A 6,762-nucleotide genomic window follows, 5' to 3' on the forward strand; every position below is an offset into this window, starting at 1 on the left:
CCCTGTACCATCCTTAATTTGAGTTAGAAATTTCATTTGAGAGGGGAAAGTTAGAGTCACAGTCACACATTTGGTCTCAAGTAAGTGTGGAAGCTGGAATGTTAGGCAGGATTTCACCATCATTGTTGCCATTGTCCACTGTCCCCTGAGCACACACTACCATAGGCCAAAGGGAGGGAAGCTTATCTGTAGTGAGAAGTCAGCAGTTTGCAGGGCAGGGGTCCATGTAGAGGAGGTGAGAAATTATTACAGCTGCCCCATCACATTGCTTTCTCAGCTGTAAGTGAAGCTTCTCATTAATGAATCATACACACAGACTGCCAGGGTCTCAACATTAATTGGCACTAATGGGAACATCTTATGGTTGAAGGGAGAGCTATGGAAACCATTTTAAGTCTGATTTTATTTGGAAGAGAGCGTAGACAATTTACATTTTCTGTGAAATTCTAGGACAACTTACACAACCCATTTTCATTCCAAATCATATATAGATTGCTGAGTATCTGCATAAAAGTCTATCAAATTCTTCGTGAGAGAGAGAATATCAACAAGTGCTTTAACAAGATTTTCCTTTCTCTGCGGGGCATGGCACCTGCACAAGTGTTTGAATCACCTTTGACTGTACCATACATGCTAAGACCTAATGCAGTATATGTAATTTGTTTTACTCCTTTGAGATCATTCAGCAGGGATTCAGTGTGAGTTAGCCCTGAGGAAATTTTGACCAATAAATTTTGTCCTCCTACGGCAATGTGCTGTTATTCCAACAAAATAGGCCAATGCAAAGTTTAATCTGAGTTGCCTAGAATGTTTTGCCCCTTAAGTGGAACTGATTTATGTCATTTCTTTTTTAGCTCCCCAAAAAGAGTCCCTTGTAATTCGTTTTGTCATATACGTTTGACATTGAGGAATGGATAGTCATAGTATTAGTATAATTCAGACCTTTTTCAGATCATGGAGCAAATGGATGAATCCCACTTCCCAGGACACCTCAAGCCCTTACTACACCTTAGAGTGAATTGGAAAGAGTCTTGCCTGCTTTCAGCTGGATGCACCCGCACAAAGGCACAGTGCTTGCAGCTCCCACTTGCTCCTTCAATTTGGTGCCCTGGTGCACTGCACAACCCGAAAAAGGTGCATATAGCTTTGATATCATCCTTGTGAATATTAGCACCTCTTTAACCCAACAATGAGTCTGTAAGAGGGGCCAGAACAAGCAAGTTTCTAATAAAGAAAAATGTAGGGCTCAGAGAAGAAGATGTGAAACAGGTCTGTGGGGAAAATGCAATAATGACATAATTTTTATCAGCAGAGAATGTAATAGAAAGCTTAAGAACCACATCCCTGAAAGCTATTTTTTTCACATTTTCAATATATTTTTATATGTATGTATGTAAGTAAACACTATAATAGCACCAAGGATCTCCTGTAAAATTTCATCATACAGTTTCTGGGCAGGATGCTTCATCAGTAAATGGCACTTGATTTGTTTTAAAAGCATGTGATTTCAGAAAACTGTTTAAACTCTTCAAAAACTGGGTGGCATTTTCCAGTTACTTTAGATATTCAAATCAATAAAATCTATCTTCTGAAAGTCAACTTGAGTTGCACAGGTTAAGATGAGGACCTTTCACATTGTGCTGAAGATGTGATGCAATCTGCACTTGGATTGGCATTGCCCTTCCTCAGACTGCCATCATCACATGTATCTTCTGTCCCTGAGATCAGCTACATCAAGACAGCTTATCATCCACATCACATTGGTGAAAATGCCTGCTAACCAGGCAGACTAGTAAATTCAAAGCAGGAACCCTCTCGTCATCTTTGCTGTCCACTGAAAGCCTCACTTCAGAGCACCTTCTTGCAAGCTGCCTAATTAGTGAACGATCCTCAGGTAATAAAGGTTTTCCAAGACAAGCCAATAAAGCATAATGCTATAATCTCATCTCTGGAATAAAGTCTCTTTCTCCAAACCAGCTACTCAGATATTCCAAGATGCTCATTACTGTTGACTCATCCATTCTGCTACACATTTTTTTACAGCTTTCCTCATCTTCAGATTTTGGAAGACTGAAGGATATTTATCCCAGAAAAGGAGAAATGATTACATACTTCACATACCTGAAAGGAACGGTCCTGTTCCTACCCAGCTGTTGTGACTCCCAGTGACCTCAGTGTCTGCTCACGCTCTGTTGAACACTTGAAAGCTGTGCCACTTGTTGCTGTTGCCTCTGAGCTGTGGGGGAATATCCTTCAGAAGCAAGTTGTTATTCTGAAAGAGAACCATCCACACTTTGCTTCCTTTTCAAATTCTTTGGGTTAATGTGTGCTGCCACAACGTCTGGACATTGAGCTGCTTCAATCTAGACTGGCCTCAGGTATTCCTGAGGCATCCTTAGGGGTACAGAGGGATCTAAACCTCCTGTTGAGTTGCAGGGCTCCACTGGCAACAGCTGGGGTATCAGCTCTCCCCCTGCAGACTTCACTGGTACCTGTGCCATAGTTTTCAGTTTAGCCAGTTCCGCTCAGCATGTGTGCCAAGTCTAGGTTGGTCACTACACAGGCAGAAAAATAGAAGCATTTGGCACAGAGTTAATCAAGAGGTAGAGCTTAGGGGGCTAAATTACATGCGATCACACCTATTGATTGTATCAAGATGAAGGCTCCAGTGGTGCAATGAAGATTGTAAATTTAGTTCTTTGCGTAAGTAGTGATCAACACCCCCCAAAACTATTTTTTTATTTTTAATCAATACAACCTTAGAGTAATATATTCTACAGTTGATCCATTGTCAGAAGGAAATATGTTCTGTAGGATCATGTAATTTATCACTGGAAAATAATTTAGGAATCTTTTAGTCCTACCCCTTCATTTCACAGATGAGAAATCGTATGTGCAGCTCAGTGCTACGTGGCTAGCTAAGGATGGAGACTAGCCTAGAATCTAGGTCTCAGGACAAGAAGTCTAATTCCCATTCCATCTGTGCCGTGTAAACGCTACAAGCGCACACCCATCTCTCAGTTCAGGAGGTTCCTTTAAGTCTGCTGTTCTGCTATTAGGTGACTTCATCTGATATATCCTACCCATACCTTTCCCACATTAACCGTTTTGACTTTTCCTGTCTCTGTCTTCATCTTTGCAAAATGAAAAGTGATAATCTTCTGATCTATCCTTTTGAGGATAGTTGATACTCAGTGATGTCAATGGAAATAGTATTCTCCTTGGCTTAGGGAGTTGTATTAGCTGACCTCTAAGTTTTTTTTCATCTCAGGATCCAGTTTTACTAGCATGGCAACCTCTCTCTTTTTCGCTTATTCAATTACCCTTTCTTTCTCTACTCTTATGTCCTTCTTGAGGGGCAATACCAAAACCTGTCTGTTACGGTACAAAAAACAAAGTTAAAATAATGTTTTCAGTCCACCACCATACTCCCACATCCTTATCCCTCCCCCTACTGTACACATTATATACACACACACTTGCTTACATGTAATATTGTGCTTATATATTGGATATAACAGTACATTAGAATTAGCCCACTATGGCTCCTTAAATTACGTTTAGTAGATCCAGTTAGAATTTGATGCTGCTTTAGTAAAGCTGTGCTTAAAATTACTCTACTGATGAAGGGCTCATGCTTATCTTTGGGAGCATCTTCTGTTTGTGACTGGACCACTGATAAAATTCTGAGCAATTTCCAGACCCACAGGCTCCTTCTGGGAAAAGCTGCCAAGGCAGGTCCTTATGCAAAGGTAGTCAAGCTTTCTAGAATGTGACTTTAAGAATCTGGTCACAACTGATGGAAACAAGGATTGTTAGTGAAAGGAATGTATTCATTGACTTAACATTGGACTAGCAGCCTACAAGATGGCCAATAAGGTTTCTCTGTATTTCATAGTAAATAATAAGGTATTTTGTCTAGAAGAAAGTTAATGCAAGGTACACAGGGAGAAAGTGGTACATACAGATATTAGAGGAAAAACAAAGAAAGCAGCAAAGTCACATAAATAACCTCTTTGTCCCAAACATTTTGTCTCCTTCTTATGATGGCCAAGTAGGAAATATTTGGGTTTTAAAGTTAGGCGATTTGGACTCAAACATTTCATATCCTCTTTGAGCCTCAGCTTCCTTCTTTTAAAAATAGGAATAGTAGTACCTGCTTCATAGAATCATTAACAACATTAAATGAGAAAACACTTTGAAAGATAGGACATAGTGTATATCAGGTAGGTAAATAACCAACAAATGGCGGCAAATAAGGGAATAGCTCATGAATTTCTTGAAAAGATTGAATGAGGTAACATGTGCTGTGCTCCAGACACAGCATAAGCATCTATTTATAAAAAAAAAAGTTCCCTCTATCCCATGTGATTCCAGGAAGTATAACGGCTTCCTTTAAATATCAAAGTAGATTGAATTTCTGGTCTTCATTTGTTCGTGTTCTCAAGAAACGTTTAGTGAGCATCTGCCATATGCCAGACTAAAATAAAAAGATAAATCAGAAAGAGTTCCTGATAACTAGGAGTGCACAGTGTGGGTTTCAGAGAGAGAGGAAAATAGGTAAATGACATTTTAATGTGGGGAGTGCTATTACAGGATGTTATGATAGCATGCATGGTTATTTGAATCCTTGAAGATTTTAATAGATCAAGAAGCATAGATTCCCTTCCTAGGGAACCAGTCAGAAGGGTATATACAGTGCCTGGAAATGCCAAACCAGCTACTGCATCTAAGAGGTGTGTAAAAGAAGACCACAGTGTCTGTGAATGCCAAGGAGACAGGAAACGTGTCTGGTGAGCAAAATTTAAAGGAGATGCCCATCGTCAAGAAAACAAAGCTTTCCTCCAACACCATCTGGCGTAAGAAGGGTCTGAGTTAACGGTAAAATAGCATCTTGTGCAGTTTAGCTTCCATTCGGATGTTTCCTATGTTTCCTATATTTCCCCTTTTTAGATGAGACTGAAATGAGAGTATTAGCTGCATTCAGCTATCCATTCATCCAAATCCTCCCGCCCTGTGAAGCATGCCATATGTGAAAGAAAAGCTTTAAAAATACATAATGCTTCTATTTTCATCTACTTCCAGAAGTAAGCACTACAAATTATGCCCAGTCACCAAGTAATATTATTGAGCATCTGTTCATGGCATTTAAATGTCTGAAGGGGCTAAGGTTGGATAGCTGGCAAAGGAGAAAACCAGAAGCAGCATTTGTGACAGTGTATTATTCAAAGGGCAGTAAACAACGATTTATCATACCCTCTTAGGGATGAATAACAGAAAAGAAGCTCGCAAGTATAAGAACTTCTTGAATATGAAGTTTACAATAAAACAGTAAAATAACTCTTTCTGCTTCTCTATAACCACATTTATGCATATGTACCTATATACAAATGGAACTGTAGAACCAGAAAGTCCCAAATTTTATAACAAAGGCAAAAATTTGGGGAGGACAATCAGAAAGCTGTTTGAGAACCATGTTACTTCATAAACATATATTTTTAAAGTTATCTACAAACCCATTTTCCTCAATCAGCAAGTATTCATTGACTAAATAATATGTTATCAGGCCAAGTCCTTTGAAGAATTACAAAAAGTCTGAATTATAATCCCTGCACTGAAGGAGTTTATAGTCTGGTTAGGAGACAAAGTGAGTCGCTAAAGCAGTAGAAAATACATTATTCTTAATTATATCCCATATTAGTTGTGTAATGTAGATGGCAATATTGCAGGTGTTCTGAAGATGACAGGCTTAGCTTAATTTGGAAATATTAATAATTTCCTGGAGGCAGAGAAACTTGAATTGATCTTTGAAGGATCATTTATAAGTGAATAAGAAAAGGGAAAAGAAAAAACAAGAAAAAGGGACATTGTGAGAAAAGACAATGAGGTAGAAACTAATAAGGTATTTTCATGGAGTCAATAAAAATGTTAATCTAACCAGAGGAGAAGGAACATGTTAAGAGGGTAACAGGGAATAAGTTCCAGCAGACAGAGGGGGACAACCCAACAAATCGTCTTCAATTCATGGCCAGGATGGTGCCCACACACAGTGCTTCTCATATGCCTTCTAGTCATTTGTATCCCAGCTGAACACTTTATTCTCACCAACCTCATTACTTACCTTTATTCTCCCAGAACGGCAGACATTTCCAATCAGGTGGTCCACATAGCATGGCACTAGCATCAAAATCAATGCAACTTTCTGGTAAGATCGTGATTTATCTTACCTTGTATCCTCAAGGTAAGTGCAGATGAGCTCTTTGCAGCAGTACACCCCTTCTCATCATTATTTACGTCTCTCGCCCTTCCATTTCTTTTTATTGTTGTTGGTGCTTATTTGTTCATTATTAGTTCAACAAGCATGTTATTGAGTTTCTACTCTGCCTCATGCTCTGGGCCAGACATTGGGAGAACAGAGATATGTAAGATTCTTTTTACATTCAAGAAACCTTTAGTCTAGAGAGAAGTACAGACAAGTCAAACATGCAAATCCATAGCGTTTGATGCACTCTCTGTGCTGCAGCCCCTCACCCAGCTCCCTGGGGAAGTTCATCTAAAGTGAACACTGAACAGACAATTAGGTAAAGGTGGGTGGAGAATGGGGTCTGCTTCAGTCAGAAAGAACAATGTGTGAAACCTGAAGTGAGAAAACAGCACAGGTGAAGGACCACTAGAAATATGACATGAGCTACAGCTTGACAGAAAACGAATAAGTGACAGTCCAGCCCTTCAGTATGAAGGGCTCCGTTATCATAAGTGTTT

General features: G+C 39.4%; 1 pseudogene; it reads right to left on the reverse strand.

Moving 5' to 3' along the window:
- Positions 1-1,733: 1,733 nt before the first annotated feature.
- LOC116277972 (gem-associated protein 2-like) lies at positions 1,734-6,284 on the reverse strand (annotated as a pseudogene).
- Positions 6,285-6,762: the final 478 nt, after the last annotated feature.

This window comes from Vicugna pacos, chromosome 6, assembly GCF_048564905.1.
Source record: "Vicugna pacos chromosome 6, VicPac4, whole genome shotgun sequence".
NCBI classification, from domain to species: Eukaryota; Metazoa; Chordata; class Mammalia; order Artiodactyla; family Camelidae; genus Vicugna; species Vicugna pacos.